This window comes from Teleopsis dalmanni, chromosome 1 (assembly GCF_002237135.1).
Source record: "Teleopsis dalmanni isolate 2A chromosome 1, ASM223713v2, whole genome shotgun sequence".
Classification (NCBI taxonomy): domain Eukaryota; kingdom Metazoa; phylum Arthropoda; class Insecta; order Diptera; family Diopsidae; genus Teleopsis; species Teleopsis dalmanni.
This window is the reverse complement of record NC_051846.1, coordinates 39,780,097-39,799,743: the sequence shown is the minus strand read 5'-3', so window position 1 is coordinate 39,799,743 and position 19,647 is coordinate 39,780,097. Positions and strand designations below refer to the sequence as shown.

At 29.0% G+C, this 19,647-nt stretch overlaps 1 protein-coding gene across 1 annotated transcript in view; it reads right to left on the bottom strand.

Annotated features, from left to right (window-relative positions):
- Nucleotides 1-19,647, bottom strand: part of LOC119675073 (Down syndrome cell adhesion molecule-like protein Dscam2) — a 186,431-nt gene that overhangs the window by 95,033 nt on the left and 71,751 nt on the right. The gene's annotated exons all lie outside the window — the stretch shown is intronic.

The window sequence follows — 19,647 nt, the reverse complement described above, 5'->3', positions numbered from 1 at the left end:
CTCAGAAAAATAATTTAGTTGATTTAACCAAATTATAACTAAATCACAAGTCAAAATAATTTCATTCGACAATGCGTTGTCCATATTGGTTTTTATATCTTCTTACCACATGAGCTTAATTTTTTTTAATAAAATGTTCAGGTCAATTTAACTAGTATGTGGTAAGAAAAAATATTTCTGAGTGTATACATAGTATATATATTATATTGTGTATAATATATTATATATATTGTATTATATATTATAACTAATTATTATTCCTATAAATTTACAGCACATATGTTATATATCTATATTATATATACTACATTATATATTAGCATAATAAATTATATATATTTTTGTGTAAATTAGCATATAAACATTCCAATATTACGTATATTCGGTCGCCCCAAAGAGCAAGTCTCTTGCTTAAGTCTCCAATTTGTATGCAAAACAACAACATCAGTCTCTTGTTCTAACAAACTAGTTATGAAGTATCTAAATATCTACGAGATTTCAAAAGAAATCATTTTAATTTTACGCATAAATGTTAAATATAAATATTATAAAACTCATAATATTTGACAGATTGTAACAATGATGCCATTGTCAAGACACTGTAGCAAAAGACTTTAGCAAGAGACTTGTTATTTTTTGACGCACTGCAGCGTTGTCGAATACTCCTAGTATATTTACTTGTAGACTCATCAAACCTTTTTAGCATATTCTTATATCGATTTTGAATCGATTTAGTATGAAAAATGGTATTGCTGCATATTGCTGTCAAATTAAGTACAATAATCTAAACACACCATGATATTATTAGAGTAATTCACAACCTCATCGTGTCATCGCTTCAAATGCAAATTTAATAACTCCTACAAAACAAAAAGCAATGAAAAGCATTTACAAGATTTTAACACCTTCAACAATAAAAGTCTATATCGTCAGAGAATGCATCCAAGTATCGGAAGATTGTACTATGAATAGTCTTGATTAATCTTGTACTGAATAGGAGTGGGTAGCAATTCCTTGACAGATAATTATAGAGCAGGTGTTTTATTTTTTTAAGCATTTAAAATTAAAAATTAAATACTTGAATGTAATAACATTGCAGTCTAACTTTAAAAAAAATAAGTTAGAATGAAGAATTTATTAAAATATCAAATTTTTTTAAAGAAGAATTTGACACTCTTGAATCTAGCTTTTATATTTGTCTTTGCGTGGATGTACAAAACATTGAATTCAATTGTTTTAAAGACGCAAGCCATTAAATAAAAATGGAAGAAAAAAAAAGTCTAATGGTACTTAGTACGATGGAAGTAGGCCCGCTGAGAGATAAGGGCCTTCAGATAAATTTAGTACTTTTAAAATTTATTTCTTATGAAGTAGTCATGATCCATTAATAAAGAATATACATAATATAAATATAGTTCTTTCAATTAATTGGCGGGGTTATGATGATTTTAGTCCCTCCCTTAGTAACACGACTAAAAGAAAATTACAATTTTAGGAACTGTTTCGTTTCGTATAAATGAACTGTAGATTCACATAATTCCACATATGCTGGTATGCTTGATATCAACTATAACTTATAATTATAACTATAACTGTTATATATTTTTAAAGAGTCAAATTCGATAAAAAGATAGATTAGTTTAGATTTAAAACAAGCACATCTGACATAACCAGCTCTCTGATGTTTGTATTCCATATTGTCACCATAATTTTATTTTATTTCTCTAAGTTGTGGTTAATACTTAATACACAATACACTATAAACTACACTACACTACAATATACTGTAGCTAACTTCACATTTCGCTAATATTAACACTCACAACTCACTATACATAATCATAAATACAAATCATCTTATTTATGTTGTTACTTCTTTCTATTTTCCTGGAATTCCGACAGTATTAATTGAAGTTATACGTTTGGATATAGTTTCCTCCTTGGGATGGAGTGATCATAGGAATGTAATATATACAAAAATGCTATCCGTATAACTTTGGGTTTTAACCACGGCCATCCGTATACTCCCATTGAAAGATCAGCACAATTAAAACTTTTGGCTTTCTAGTACCTCTGTAGTATTAAATTTACACATCTTTGTCGGATACCGCAGATAAAATTCACATGCCCCCATTTATACTTCAAAGATTTTTGGAGTTTAATCGGTTTTCACAAAAGATATTCCTCACTTAGGAATCTTCTAAGCCGTTTCATGTGATATAGCAATAATCTGCTGTTCTCTTGATTCATTTATAGTCTCTTGATTCATTTTGAGGAACTTTAATCCGTTGAGCCTTTTCTCCGTGAGTTTGAGCCTACCTCTAGATATCGTTTCTTCTTATGGCATCACTTTCCCCTCACCAAATGGATCTTATAGGAATATGTGACAACACTCTTCCCACATCCTTGTTTTCGTACCTGTTACCAAATAGATTTTGTTGGAATATGTGGTATCCAAGAACAGATATAACACAATACAGAACATATGCACTATACTATAATTCCCTATATTCTAAAATTTTAAAAATTGGCTTAATTCATGACTTCAAAGAAAGTCAATATTTTTTTCAAAGAATACATACATTGACAACATTATGAAAAATGTCACAAATTCCAAAGTATAGTACAGTGATTGACATGCTTTTTCATTAATTAAATTAATTTTTGTTATATTTCTCAAATACTGTTTAAAAGGCTTTAATATTAAACCAAACTAAACTAGTTTAAAAATAAATAATTTTCGCCACAAAAAAAATTGCCCAATTCAAGTCAATAAACGCCTCCACAATAGTTTTAAAGTATTATTCGTAGTTGCTATGAGAAAAAGATTCGATACTTTTGCACAGAAAATAAATGTGAAGCGAAAAACTATTGAAAAAACCCACTTCGGGTATTCAAGGAAGCAGAATAAAAACCCGTAATAAAATAATAAACCTAAACATCATAATAAAAAGCTGGCAGTTGAAGAGTATTTTCCAACATAAGTTGCAACAACTCCAAGCCTCCTCCACTTGTGGATGCAATAGTGGAAAAAATAGAATCAAAGAATTAAACACAATGTAAGGAGAACTCGAATTCAGGCATCGTCCGAGGACTAAAGTTGCGCAAAAATGTTAGGAAAGTTTGCAGAAAACAAAAACAAGCAGCAAAATTACAAAGTTTAATGATTCTTTTAAAAGCTGCAAACCTTAAAACAAAAAAAAAAAGGAAAAATAAAAGATGGAAAGAAGAGGAGACAATAAAAAAATTACAAAAAATAAAGTAAAAGAGGTAGAAAAAATTGTCGGAATGGAAATGCAATGAATGAGTAATCAAGTGAACGGAGCGTCAAACATCAAGACATACCAGGTGCTTGAGAAGGAGCATATTTTTCCTTAAATTGAAAACTGTAAGTGAATAAAGGAAAATCAAATAAAGTTAGTCGGAGTTGCAGAGCTACAGAATTATATAGCGATTTGTGTATTTTCCTGCGATATTCCATAGACAACTCGCAAAAATGAGTCTTTCAGGGAACACGCAATGCTTCTCCAGGTTTAAATATGGTAAAGTGAAAAAAATCTTAAAATAATAAAAAGGAAGAAAAGTACAAGAGTAGCTCAAAGTTTTCACTCCACCACTTTAAGTAAACTTCTGGTATTAGCTTTAAAGAATTATTGTGTTTTTAAATCAAATTTTGTATTTACACAGTTAATGTAGAAAGTATTAAAGTAAGAAAAGCTTACCAGATTTTATCTAAACTTAATTACTAAAGTCAGGCAAAATTGACTTTTTAACTTGAAGAGTAAATAACAATTTCTTTTAAAAATGAATAAATATACTTAATATTATTTACTAAAATCTTCGATAAAATTAAGTATTTATTATGGTAGTCTAGTTACGAGCTCAATTAGACTCTACGGATCCACGGTGTTACAAAAGTAAGTATTTGCTGGTTGCTAAATGAGGAAATGCCAATTTCGGTATATACTTGATTGTATATAAACAGTAATTAAGATTATTTCGTACGACTAGAAATAGAAAATTTTGTGAACTAGGCAAACTCTGTTTTATTTTATTTTAACTAATATATATAATTTTTAAATAATAACATAATATAAAAATATATAAAGTGTCTATGGAGACTATTGCTATTTAATAGGAATTTCAAAATATTTTAGTTTGAATTTAATTCTAAAATATAAAATGAATTATAAAAATATATGTTAATGTTTTTTATCGAAGTGAAGTCTTATGACAAATAGAAACTATTTAAAAGTTAGAGTTCGAATAGAAATGTAAAGACAACAACAAAAAGTTCAGTTAATTTATTAAAGTTTGGGTGACCATGCAACGCTGCTTCAAGTTTTGCCAGATACTAATCATCAGTGGTCTTAGTATATAATTATGTTTGGACTGCAAGTGCCAGGCTTAGAAGTCGCCTGGAACTGTGAAATTATTATCAAATGTTTAAATAGTTGATATTTGTAACGTGAGAAATTGAAAAAGGAGTAGGTAAGGAAATGGAAATATTAATTATTTCCATTTCTTTATCAATTAACTAAATAAATTAAATTGAAGTATTCTCTTTCAGCCAAACTTCAAATATAATCAAATAATGAATACTCATAAGTTTAAGAATATTTGTGCATTCAAATGTGCGAATATTTCGAATTTGTACAAATTCAATTATATGGATCGAAAACTTTAAATGGTCGGAGGTCTTTATAGCTCGAAAATGTTTGAAGTAAAAGAAATATGCTCTGCTTTTCATTTTGCTTTTCAAAAACTCTAAATTTTTAGTTTTTGAAGTCCTCTCATCATATTTTTAACTAGTAAGCACAATCAATAAGGAAATAGCTATTGAATTAAATTTAGATCTGTTCGAGCTAAAGAACTTATAATTAAATAATTATACTATAATAGTGCATTACACTATACACTATTTATATTGTGTCATTCTATACAATTATTAAGTAAGTAATTTTAACTACAGGCTTACTTTCAAACCCTGTAAAAAACCCAATTAATAAGCTGAAAAAAAAAACTACAGGCTTACTTTCAAACCCTGTAAAAAACCCTATTAATAAGCTAAAAATACGAAGTTTTGCTTTTTAAGGTCTTGCTATAACCGTTTAGATTTTAACTTAGTAACTCTATTAGAACTTCTACTACAAAAGAGTTTTTAAAAATTGTTTTGTTTCATTATAATTGACTTTGAAATTTGTATTCTAATATAGAAACAAAATGAATATTGTTCACAAAGTGTTAGAGGATTTGTAAGAATACTAAAAATATTTTAAATATTTCACCTTAATATGACCAATATGCCTTCCATATATATCTAAATCAATTATACATCTCAACTGTATAAAAAAAATATTATACAAGTTAAGTAGTTACAATGTATTGATGTATTAAGTCTATTACTTAATATAATTACATTTACCTTTAATAATATAATTATTATAATAACCAGGAATACATGCATCATGAAAACTGTTTTTAACCAAAAATAATTAAATTCCTGGAAGTGTGGACATCTTAATCAAAGCATAAGAGTGACACAAGATCCACTGACCTGTTTATCTTAACCTAGAATATGCTTTGAATAGGAAAAATAATCAATCACTAAAACTATTATATGCATTTATATTGATCATGGATATCCAAAAAAAATCAAAAAAAAATATTATTTAAATTTTTGCCTTATTTATGATTGTGTATTTCTTCTAATAGAAAACAATTTTCTTATTTATTCACACTCTAACATATTAACATCACCTCGCAATATAAATGCAAGATATCATTAACATTTACTTAAAGCCTTAGAGACTATTAAGTATAACATTATTAAACCTGCAGAGCAGCCGACATTGCTTTTAAGTCCACCAACGCCGCCATATTTATTAATTGAAAATGCAATGCAACAAAGTAAAAGAAACATAAACAGTAGCAGGAACAACAACAACAGCAACAACAGCAACGACAATAACAGCATTAAGAGACAGAGAATAGCAGCGATGTTAACTACGAACACATTGCAAAATGTTAAATTGCAGCAAATACAAAATGAGAAACGAAAAAAATAAGGCAAAATCGAGGTACTTACGCTTTTTTAATTACCTCGTTTACCATACTTCTTTGCGTCGCCACTGCTACAGCATAAGTTTTAATTAAAATTATTTCTCTGGTTGATGTTGGTTTTTGTTTTTTTTATTTACATTTCTTTTCATACTCATTTTTTTTAAGACACAGTGTAGTGTTGTTGCTGCTATTGTAGTTGCTTTAATTGTTGTTGTTGGCGGGGTTTTTTTTTCTTCTTTATAGAGAAAAAAAAATTATTATTTTTTTTTTGTGTTTTTGTTGCTTTCGTATACATTTTTGTTTTCTGGGCTTATTTGTATAATAGCTTCTGAACTGCATATGAAAGAGTAAAACTTCATACTGAAGCTAGATTATTATTACTACATTTTTTTTTGCTTCTATAATAAGCAAAAAGGAAATATATATACAGTTCTATATACATTTCTGTATATGTACTATATATATATTATATATATGTGTGTGTATATATTTATGTAGTTATGCTGTACTGCATAGTACTTTATCCCTTTTAGTAATGATTAAAATTACTTTAAACAGTTGCATTGGATTTTAAGCTGCTGCTTTTGCTGTTATTACAGAAGTTAATATTATGCAGCCGTCGCTACCTACACATAAAAATAGTTATACATAAATTCATATTGCAATCGTTAGTAATGACATTGCTATGCAAATCACTGCAATTGCATCACAGACAATACATGCGGTAACAACAAATTTTTCTAAATGAAAATAAAAATAAAAATAAAAATAAGAATTTAAAAATTTACACATACACACAAACGCATGTAGAAACCCCAATGCATTTCTGGCTTCAACAGTTTTTTACACACACACACATATATTTATATATTTTACCCCATGTTAACTTGTATATATGTGTGTGTGTGTGCGACTGTAAGTTTAAAAAAGCACAACATCACTCGTAACGTCGGCAGCAACATGCTGGCAATGTCATTTCAACAGCAACGTCAAGTGTGGAAATTTTGCAGACGCGTCAAAAATGCGCTGATATTGCAAAAATTATGAAATAAATTTTTTTTCTTCTGTTTTTCATGTTGAACTATGAATTTCCTTCCCTGCAGCTTAAATATGTGAGGGGAAAAATGGGAAAAAATGAATGAACTCATAAAGTTGAGTTAAGTCAAAGTGGAGTTGTATGCAATTTCTGTTTCAAGTACTTTTTTCTTTTAATTTCTGCTATTTAAGGATATTCACATATTTAAGGATATTCATAAATGCGCTTGGTTGTGCATTCTGCAGTGCTTACTTTTGTAAAACTCGGATTTTGCAAAAAATTCATTGCTGGTATAAGCTGCCACCACAATGATTTGTTCTAATTACATTAATGCAAGTCGAAAAAAAATAATAGACAACTACGACTTTTATTTTAGCATCTATAGCTTATGTTAAAAAACTTATAAAAAAAATTGCTTTGAGAACTGTATAAGAGTATTAATTATAGTCTACCAATTTATACTAATTTTTTTATTAATCAAATTTTGGTCAAAAGTATTTAAATTCTTAAAATCTCATTATGAATTCCAATACATATCTCCATAACTTTTGTTACGAGCCTTACAATTTTGTTACAGTAGTTTCCCTTAAGTTTTAACTTTATTACTTAACATAAACTTAAAGGTTCTCTCAAGTTTTAACTTCCTTCCACAAACTTAGAGGTTGACCACTTAATTGTTTATCTGGCAGAGATAATTTGCAATGCACTTAAGGTAAGTATGTTTATCATATTTTGGAAGATTTTGGTATGCAATAGAGAACCGATTTAATTAAATTGTAAATTGTGAACTACAGTTTGCACCTTACTCACTAACAAATAGGTTACTCGTGGCGTATGAGTGATTTTAAATACACTGCGTACAAATTTAATTTCACTGGTATAATTGTAGACTTTTTTGAAATGTACCAAAATAGTTGCAAATAACATAGTATTAGACTTTTCAGAAAATTGTTAGTCACAATATCAATTGCTGGCCTTAACAAAATTCAACTAACAGAAATATTACTGAAACTTTAGGTGATAAAAAATTGTATGCGAAAATAATAATAATAAATTTTCTGATAAAAAATTAGATAAATATTTTAAATGTAAACTAATTTGATATTTTCAAAAATCTTAGCAGTCATTTTTTTTTTTGTGAATAATTTTTATTAGAATTTGATCTTAGTGTTCTTTTTGTTCTTTGATGAACTACGCCAAAAATTTCTTTGCAGGATGTTGGTTAACTAACAGGAATTGGATTTTAATAGTAGTCAAACATATAAAATAGCTGATAATGTGCTTGTGGTTTTATTCGAAAGGAGTTCTTGCTGTTAAATAAGTGTCAATAAATCTTAAATAAAAATCAAAACCCCCTGTGTTGAATTGCTGAATCCAAATCAATATAACTGTATTGTCAAAAATATTGGAAATTATAAAAATTTTCGATAGTATTGTTTATTTTTTTTTTCCTGTTACGATGTCTTAATAAATAAGAGTCATGCTTCCAAAAGCTATGCTTTATGACAATAAAACCTCATGTTATAACTTTGCTTTTATTTCTAAATACACTGTTGTCATATATAGTTTTGTTAAAATAGCAATTACTATTCTTTTTGTTCGTATGATTATTAGAGACTTATGAAGTATGAAAGAAAACCAACTTCGTAATAAATCACTTCTATACATTTTATCAGAAGTTATCGTCACACATAAAGAAAACTCCTTTCATTCATTAATATTTATTTATTTAACAGTAAGGAATTAAGACTTTTCAAACAAAACTGCAGCTAATGAACAGGTAGTGTCTACTATCTAAATAATTATGGTTTCAAAGATATCTAATCAAGATGGGTTTGTCTAAGTAAGCATAATATCACCTCAGTCTAGGAACAAATAAAACCTTCTGTCACATTCTCTGTGATTATCCCACTTTGTTGTGGGCTAGGAAATATGCTATGATCTTCTCTGGCATTTTGACTTTCGCACGAAATACGTAATGTCTTTCGTTCAGTAGAGTGAGTTAGCAGCATGAAGATCAACAAAACTCACAGTGGTATGTTCAGCTGATTCCCCGAACATACCATCACATTTTATTACCCCGTTTTCTGTTTTAAATAGGATCCTTATCATGGAGCATATGAATTTGCATTATTTGTATATTAATATCTCGTGTTGTTTTTCAAATCAGTCAACTTTCTGGTCAAATAAGCCCAGCTGAAATGAGACCAGTTATAGCAGTTCAGATTACTGATTCGTCGTTGATTTAATAAAGAAATTCCTGAAAACCGATACGATTCTAGTGAAAATGAGAGAAACGTCTATATATGTCAGGAAGATTAGATTAATCTTTTCTTCCCAGTGCCCATAGTTCAAGCCAAAATATTTTATTTAATATTTAGACTGTATTCAATAGATAAGTTTAATTTGTTCTGTTATTTTTGTAATTGCCTAATGATGTGTCCGATTTAGTGGGACAGTTTTGAAGACAACTTCTTAAAAATCTATTTAAACTACTACTAGCATTACTAAAATCCATTTTTTTAATAAAATTTAATTTTTAATATGATTGCATCGGTATTAATATTTATTTCATATTTGATCACATTCTTTTCCAGCATTTTTTAATCCATTATATTGTAGACAACCTATTGAATACAGCGCTGTAGCTTCCACTATAGTTGAAATAAACGACCGGTCAAAATTAACGCAAGAAAAGATATTCACTGACATATTAGAACAGTTGAAGAATAATTTAAAATCAAGTTCTATTTCCTGTAACGAAAACAAATTTTTACCAATTTAAAATAAGAATACATATCCGATTTGAAATACCTTTATATTACTCTCAGCTGATATATCATGATTATTAGCAAATCCTTTTGCGTAAATTATACATACTAAATTTTTAAACAAAATTTTTTCTGCTTTAATGAAATCATTGAATACAGCTACGTTATATAAATTTAGACAGTTGGAACCGAATATACCAGCATACGCAAAAAAAAAGTGAACAACCTTCCTGATTTGACCATACTTGGTATCATATATCAAACAAGCTACCATCCTATAAGAATTGAAAGTAGTACTAGCCACTGTAAGAAGAAGAGCGTAGAGAAACCAACGCGTGAATCTACCGAAGTGAAAGTCTATGCAATTTAAACGTTCAAAAATTCGAATTAATCTCTTTAATGTTTTAAAGTCTTTCTCCACACATTTTTTATTAAGGCTTTTCATATATTGTTCCGTGTATGAGTTTAGAATTTGATATTGCACCAACAAAACTAACTGAAATGTTTGGTAACCAGAATATGAGAGTTCAAATAAGAAGAAATAATACCAAATCATAAAAGCCCACCAGAAAAATGGTATTTGCGTGATCAAAAATATAGTTTTGAGTTTCATTAATATTTGCGTCAATTTATCACAAGGCAATCTCAGACCACCAGTTATTTGAAAGAGCTCCCTTTTAATACTTAACATTTCATTGCAAATGTTTTTGATTACTTTTGATATCTTCTTGGAATGCATTGTGTAATAAAGAACATATAAAGTAACCGATCGAGTCACATAAATAATAAAAACTAGACAGCTTCTTTGTAATGTTTCCTTCGATTCTGTGTTGAACCAAATATAAACAGCTTGTATTGTAACGAGATCAAATACAAAATGTAAAATAATAAAAATAAATTTAATTATCCTAATTATTTTATAATGAAAATTGAAAGAATTTGCGTGTTTTACATTGTTTTTAGTGTGATCATATCTTAGGTTGTAAAATTTTAGCAGACCACATATTTTCAATAACACTTGGCAACGACGTTCAATAAGTTTTTCTAGATTATTTCGCCTTGAAGGCATACTGTTAACTGAAATATAAGTTGAGTAAGTTGAAATTTGATGCCGAAGTATTCGTTAAACGTGTGTTAGAAGACTGTGACTTATAATTTTGATCAATTTGTAGTATTTTCTAACATTTTCAAAACAGTTTATGGAGGTAATAACACTTAAATATTCACTTAATTGCAAATACCGGGTCTAATGAATGAATATTAATATTAATATTATTTTCATTTCATTACTAATTAATCTTATGCCATGCTTACAGTTGGGGTTTCTCGTTTAGGCTGTTTTGTTAATTAATATCGCTAATGATGATTATTTAACATACAAAGAGCTTTCATATAAATAAATTCATTACAATTAAATCAACCGACTTAAGGCGAAAATTTCGAATCACAACCTTAAAACAACCTTCAAAAATAAATTACCCACAAGGGAAAATACCAAAATTTCAAATATTTGTTAGGTGTTTTATATGTATTATATAAACAAACAAGCTATTTCACATGCATAAATCAGCTTATGCCAATGTAAACGATCAAATCTTAATTTCATTGATATAAGTAATTTTGGCAGCAGTGGAAACATAGTATATTGTACACAGTTAATATTGTCTGTACAACTTTATTGAAGCCTATTCTAAAAAAAAGAATATTTTTTAACCTATTGCTTATATTATATATAATGCTAGAAAACTTTTAACAAACAAATTTTATTTAGAAGCTTTGTTTTAGATTTCAGATAATGTCTTTCACAGTTTTTTGTATACTTTAGTAAGGACATTAAATGATTTATATATATATATTATTAAAACGTTTGGAGAACTATGCATTATAATATATATCCCTATATATATAAATAAATCTATTTTTTTTTCTAATATCAGACATAAATATCTCAAATAAGTGAGTATTTGACATTCTTTGAGACCATTGATCAACTCGAAAAAGCAATATTAAAAAAAATAAACAAACTTAGAAGCAAGCATTTAAATTGAATAGGTGTCTTGGTTCAGTCTTTACCCCTAAAGCTTTTTTTGTGTAAATAAAGCAAAATGAGAGCTAGCCGTTCATTATTCTATCTATGTAAATTTTGGCTGTGATATGCGTACATTACATTGTTATACAATTAATGGAGTAATGTTTTCTAGCTAAAAAAGTGTTTGATTCAGTATCCATTGATGAAAAACGCATCAGAAAATGTTTGTATCTTCAGTGGAAGAATTAGTTTTCCAACGATTTAATGGCATTTGGTACTGCAATCATTCGGTGCGAAGTCAACGGATGAGACCATAAAGATTATTACAGAAAAATAAAATAATCTGCATAATCATTTGTAAGTCTATTTTCTGTATAAGTCTGGGTCAATGGGTGTATGTAACTTGTTAGTCTTACAGTGAAATTATAAAACGAATGCACTATCGAATTAAACAAATGTTTTGTAAAGAAATTTATGTTTTGTCCAATAATAATATTATTATTTATGGTCAAACAACAGAAGTTAGGAATGTGAGTAATGAAGTTCAGCAATCGCTTACTCTTAATACTGCCCACTATTAAATTTTAATTCCTGGTTACTATAATCCACGGTATATTAAGGATTTCAGAACCGAACGTACGAAAAAATACATCAAAAACTGAGAGCTGTGGATGCTCACATTAATTCAGAATTACACTATCTTAAAACATATGCAATATATATTCATCGGATAGATGTGCTACGCTTCAAACTATGTTTTCGTGAAATAACCTAAATAACTCATTATCATAATTCAATGGAATACTAATTAGAGTGGATCACTCCATTGATCAGCTATCCTATTCAGTAAGAGTATAAGGTAGAATAATCCAACTACAGTAAGAATCGTGAGCAAGTGATTTGATTGTACGTAGTGCATTAAATTGTTCGGGCCGTATGAATGAATTCAAATCCACTACTTACTAATTTAATTTTACTTGTATAATTGTAGATTTCTTTGCAATGTACCAAATCAGTTACAAACAACATATTGTTAGACACTCTTGGAAATTATTACTCACAAAAAAATGCTGACTTTAACCAATTTAACTAACAGAAGTATTTCCGGAACTAACCAAAAGTTTTAAGCAAAGATGTAAGGCTGCCTCGGTATTGGAAACCGCTTAACGCTGATGACCCATGCAAACATTTAAAGTACAATGATTTACGAACATGTACTTGGAGTGTCCGAACCTCCTATGGAAAAGCTGCCTCTATATAACGGTTGAAGCACTCAATAAATATAAGGCCTGACGTCACTGCTATACAGGAAATGTGATGAGCAGAACAAAGTTACTGTAAAAGAGCAAACTGTGATGTCTACTATAGCTGCCATGTAAATAGGCGTGAATGTGAATGCTGTTTTATGGTTAGCAAAAGACTGTCAAAATCAGTCCAACGACTTACAAGAGTGAACAAAATGGTTGCTATAATTCATATCCAATTCAGCAACATTACCCCAATTTAAGGTCACGCCCCAACGGAAGAAAAAGATGTATTAACCAAAGATACTTTCTGCAGGAAATTTGAGGGAAATATGGTAGTATGTAACACCAGTTTCTCACAGCGCGATATTAATAAGGCAACTTGGCTATCTCTAGATCAATCAACACGAAATCAGATTGACTACTTTGTGATTGACGCAAGACACACTTGAAGTGTGCTGGACGTACATTCATTCCGTGTGCCAAATATCGACTGAGACCACTTCCTTGTCGCAGACGAGGCACGCATGCGGCTTGCTACCGCCAGCGACGTTCGCAACCAAACACAAAAAAAAACTTGACGTCAATAATCTGTGATCACGAGAGACAGCTAAAATCTTTGTCGCTCAACTCTCTAGCCGATTCAACAATTAACTCTCCTGTCCCGATATTGTCGGTAGAAAAAGGGGACATATCTCTGATTTCCTACGCAGAACCATGGAAGATGTCCTTGGTTTCCAATGCCCGCCGCACTGAAACTAATTGTACAACTAGGGGTATCGCTAAACTACCGCTGCAAAGAACGCAGCCTATAAAAAACACTGCAATCAGCAACTAAGCTAACCGTGTGTGACCAATATCGGGAGAGGACAAGGATAGAGAAACGAATAAAGCACGAAATCAAGAAAGGCGCGAGCGAAAGGAATTCAAGGAACAAACAGAAATGATGCCAGTAAATTTGATGGAAACGTCAAACGTAAATGCTCTGAGCATGGAGTATCAACCTGTAAGGACGAAAATGGTGTTTTGATTATGGAAAGTATGGAAAAAACATTTCTCGGAACTACTATCTGGCGATAATAACATCAATTCCACCTTTAAAAAAATAGTCTCAGAGTCCTCAATCTAAAATGATACTGTTGAAATTCCACCATCTAGCCATGGTGGAAGTGCGAGTTGCTATACAACGGCTTAAGACCAACGGACGGGACGGATCATTATAGTCTCCGTTATTATCTTATTAAGATGGATTTATCTGAGAAAACAGAATATTGTCTTAGTCTGTAGATAAATTAAATCTTCCGTCACGTTCTTTGTGATTATCCGAGTATGTTGTGGCTTAGGAAATATGACGGTGCTAAAATTTTCTATTCGCTTTTGATTTTATTATTCTCTGTAACGTCTTGGCTTCCGTACGAAGTGCGAATTGTGTTTTGTTTAGTAGGTATTGGTTAGCAACATGTTAATCAACCAACAACACAGTGATATCTTTCGGTTCACTATAATACGCCATATTATCAATCGAAATGTGATTGATTACCACGTTATCCTTGTCATTGAACATTTGCATTAACTTGAAACTAGTTAATATTTTTATATCTTTTCAAAGTCAGTCAAAATTTTAGTTAAATGAGTCCAGTTAATATGAGCCTAGTTATATAAGTCCAGATGACTGATTTGTCGTTGAAAAATTTAAAAAGAAGAACGAAATGAAAGAGACACCTGAAGAATTCCACTTTATGGTGTCGTGAGATGATAATCCTAGAGAAAATGAGTGAGATTATTCAATGGATGGATGTCTGCAATTAACCTTTTCTTCTCCAATGTCTGTAGTTCAAGTAAAAAAATTTTATTTAATATTCTGATTCAATTTAATACTCAGATGTGTGTATTAACAAACAACTTGCACTGCTGCTAAATACATTTAAAGTAAAAAATTTTTTTTAATAGGATTGCACATTTTTTATAGTTTATTTTAAATATGATAACATTCTTTTTTAGCATTTTTTAATCCATTATATTGCAGACAACCTATCGAATAAATCATTATGGTCTCCACTAAGGTTGACATAAACGACCGGTCAAAATTAAAATCAGAAAAGTTTTTAACTGACATATTAGAACAGTTGAAGAATAATTTAAAATATAGTTCTATTTGCTGTAAAGAAAATATAATTTAATCAGTTTAAAATAAAAACACATATCCGATTTGAAATACCTTCATATGACTCTCAGTTGATGTATGATAATTATTAGCAAACGTTTTTGCATAAATTATACATATTAAATTTTTAAAAAAAGTTTTCTCCCTCTTGATAAAATCATTGAATGCTGCTACGTTATATAAATTTAGACAGTTGGAACCAATAATACCAGCATAAACAAACATAAACTGAACAACTTTCTCCATTTGACTAAATTTGGTATCATATAATAAACAAGCTAACAGCCTATAAGCATTGAAAATAGTACTGGGCACTGTGACGATAAGAGCGTAGAGGAACCAACCCGTAAATCTACTGAAGTGAAAGTCTATGCAATTTAAACGTTCAAAAATTCGAATTAATTTTTTCAGTGTTTTGAAGTCTTTTTTCACACATTCTCTATTTAGGCTTTTAAAATATTGTTCCGTGTGTGAGTTTAGAATTCGAAACTGAGCCAATAAAACTAACTGAAATGTTTGATAACCGAAGTATGAACATTCAAATAAAAACATATAATACCAAATAAATAAGGCCCACCAAAAAATAGGTAGTTGCATGATTAAAAATATAGTTTTGAGTTTCATTAATATCACTGTTAATATATCACAAGACATTGGTAGACCAGTTATTTGAAAGAGCTCCCTTTTAATGCTCAACATTTCATTGCAAATGTTTTTGATTACTTTTGATATCTTCTTAGAATGCATTGTGTAATAAAGAACATATAAAGTAACCGATCGAGTCACATATGTAATAATCATTAGACAGCTTCTTTGTAATTTCTCACTCGATTCATTCTTGATTAAAAAATAACCAGCGAAAATTGTGGATATATCAAATATAAAATGTAAAATAATAAAAATAAATTTAATTATCCTCATAATTTTATAATGAAAATTGAAGGAATTTTCGTATTTTATGCTGTTTTCATTGCGATCATATCTTAAATTGTAGAGTTTTAGCAGACTACATATTTTCAATATCACTTCACAACGACGTTCAATAAGTTTTTCCAGATTACTTCGCCTCGACGACATACTGATAACTGAAATATGAGTTGAATAAGTTAAAATTTTAAACCGATATATTCCTTAAATAATATTAGGAATAATATTTTGAAAACAGTGAATAGAGATAATAAAACCTAAGTGTTTTTATCGCAAACGACGAGACTAACTGAATATAAAATATATATTATTTTCATTTTATTACTAATTAGTCAATTAGTATTAATTAGTCCATATTCAAGGAAATTCTGAGGAAAAATGAGTATTTTAATAGCTATTGTTTATATGACATAAAAATACTAGAAGAGTCTTAACAATCAACTTTCTATTAAAAGTACAAACTAATTAACATATTTGTGCTTAATTTATCATTTAGTATATAACTTTTTCTATTTTTAATAAACGTTAAAATTTAGTTTAAAGAATTAATATTTACTTCTTATTTTTAGTTTTTGTTGGCTTTGTATTTTAATTTATAAATCTATAATGTTTTTATGTTAAAAAATGGTGTTTTACTCTTATCTTCACTAACTACTAAATATAGTAAAGCGTAAATATACCAATTTAGGACACAAACGAGAAAGACTCCTAGGTTAGGTGTTAAAAAGGATCTATCATCTACAAGACAGGCAAAATAAAGTCACTACTAACACGAATTTGTTTGTGAATACTATATTCAGATACAATAAGCCGACATTCAATCGATAACTAAATATCACATAGTATCCTTGTTTAAGAATTAAAACTAATTTTAGGCAACCTTCGTCAATATTTTTTGTATGTAGTGAGGAGCTTTTTTTTCACTGCATAAGATAAAAGATAGATTCAATGAAGAATGATTTTTGCCAGTAAATACTCCTATATAACAGGCTTAGCAGGCAATTAACAAATAAAGCGCATTCTCAATTCCTCGAAATACAAAAAGCAGGCTCTATAAGTACCGTAACATTTATGTCCTGCTATGTGGTGTAGAAGCTTTGATAATAACCAACATGTGATGACGGTAGAAGCATTCAAGACAAAAATTCTTTGAAAAATCTGTAGTCCTCTACGCAACGCTTACGAGTATTGAATGATAAGTCGCAGGAGCAATACCGCTACATTGATTTAATTAAACAAATAAAAGACTTAATTTAAAAATGAATAAAAATGTTGTGGAAAAAACAGTATTTGATTCGTGACGTGTTGGAAAAACTTGCGGAGGGAGATGTTTGCATCTTTAATAGAAGGATCAGATTTGATGGAGTTCGGTACTACCGTCAATCAGTGCGAATCTAACGGAGGATATTAGTGACGATTTTAATAGCAAAATAAAGTGGTCAACATTATTATTTCTAAGTCAATTTTCTGTGAAAGTCTGGGCGAATTATTTTAAACCAGCCAGCACTACAGTTTATTACTAGTCAGTTACTAGTAAAACCATTAAGTTAAAAACTAATACACTATCTAATTCAATAAGTTTCTAGAAATTAGTGTATTGGTTAATAATAATATAATTTATGTCCAAACCACAGTACCTAGAAATTTCAAAAATTAAGTTCAGCAACTACAGAAATGTAATATTGCGCACAATTAAGCTATAATTATTGGTTTCTATACTCTATATATATAGGTATATTATCCGGAATGAAGTTATACACAAGGACTGGAGAATCGAGAGTGTGCAAAACCGCATCAAAAATAGAGTGCTGAAATGGTTTGAGTCAATGGATGCTCACATTAATTCAGAATTGCACTCTATTGAAACCACTGCAATATATATTCTTCAGAAAGGTATGCTGCGCTTCAAACTATGCTTCCGTAAAATAACCTCAGTAACTCATTATCATATTTTAATGGTAAAATAGTTACAGTGGATCACTCAATTGATCATAAACCCTATTCAATAAAAGAGCTTCGGTCACTTACAGGAGAAAAGATTAGAAAAAACAGTGAATTGATCATTTCAATTGGAATTATTAATTGCTAGTTTTTTTAGATTTCGAGAATCAAAATTTTTCTAATATTAGTTTTACTCAGGATTGATGAATAGTACATTTTATTATAACGATTTCAATTCATGAAATATTGTGTCTATAGAGTTGTATTTTTATTCGAGGCTGCAATTAATATATAATACTATATGCTTCTATTGTTTATTAACTTTATATAAATCCCTAACTAAATAGAAACTATTAAGGAACAGTAAAAGAATAATTTAGCTTTTCTGTATTTTATTTAATTAATACATTTACATTCCTCTTGCTACAGTTGTGACGTCATCAAAATTTTGTTATATATTAACTACTGTGTTGTTTTTGTATTAAACTTTTAAAGAAGTGTAATATAATTTCAACCATATTTAAAACTAATTGACAATCCTGTCGTCACTATTTGACAACAGATGATGACAGCCGACTATCTGGATAAAAATAAAGGTACAGAAGATATAGGTGTATTGCCAATTGTGAGTTTCAGTTGTATGTTTTGGGGAAGACGTAAGAAACGGCATAGTTTGATTGCGGTTGCTATTTATTTTCAGAAAAGATTAATAAACGATTAATGTAATGAACTGTATAGTGAAGTAAGTTAATAAAATACTTTACATTAAATAAGTTTATAGAATAAATAATCTTAACACTAACATAAACATTACTACATTCACATGAGATCCTTTACATTATATCTGTGAACAAATATAAATTAATCTGCATTCAATTTGCAATCAACAAAATGATGATCGAAAGCAAATACTTAAATATATGCATTATTTATAGAGAACAATTTATAAACTGTATAATAATATACTAATATGTATATATGTATTTATATATAATAGCAATATGTACAACAACCTACATATAATCAGTTGGGTGTTTTATAAATTAAATGGTTTTACAAAAATAATTTTTATGTAGTTGAAATATAAGACGAACGACCTAGCAGTCTAGTTCCTTATTCTTAGTTAACTTAAAGATTAATTTTAATGTTAACTCACAAATAAATGAATAAATAAATATTTTTGTGTAGTTGAAATAATTTCAAAACAAACAAATTTAATTCACTTTATAATTTAAGCATTTTGCACTTAAGATCAAAAGTAATTCAAGCAAAGCTAATTAAAGTTTTGTTACTAACCACATTGACCTAATTTATATTGGTTTGTTTGCTATTCGGGTTTGAATTAAAATAATATAAATAATAACAAAAATAATTTAACACAATTCTTAGACCACAAAAATCAAACAAACCACACCTGCTCTCAAGATAAACTAACTCAAATATTTAATTAAAATCTGGCTTTTTATTTTACT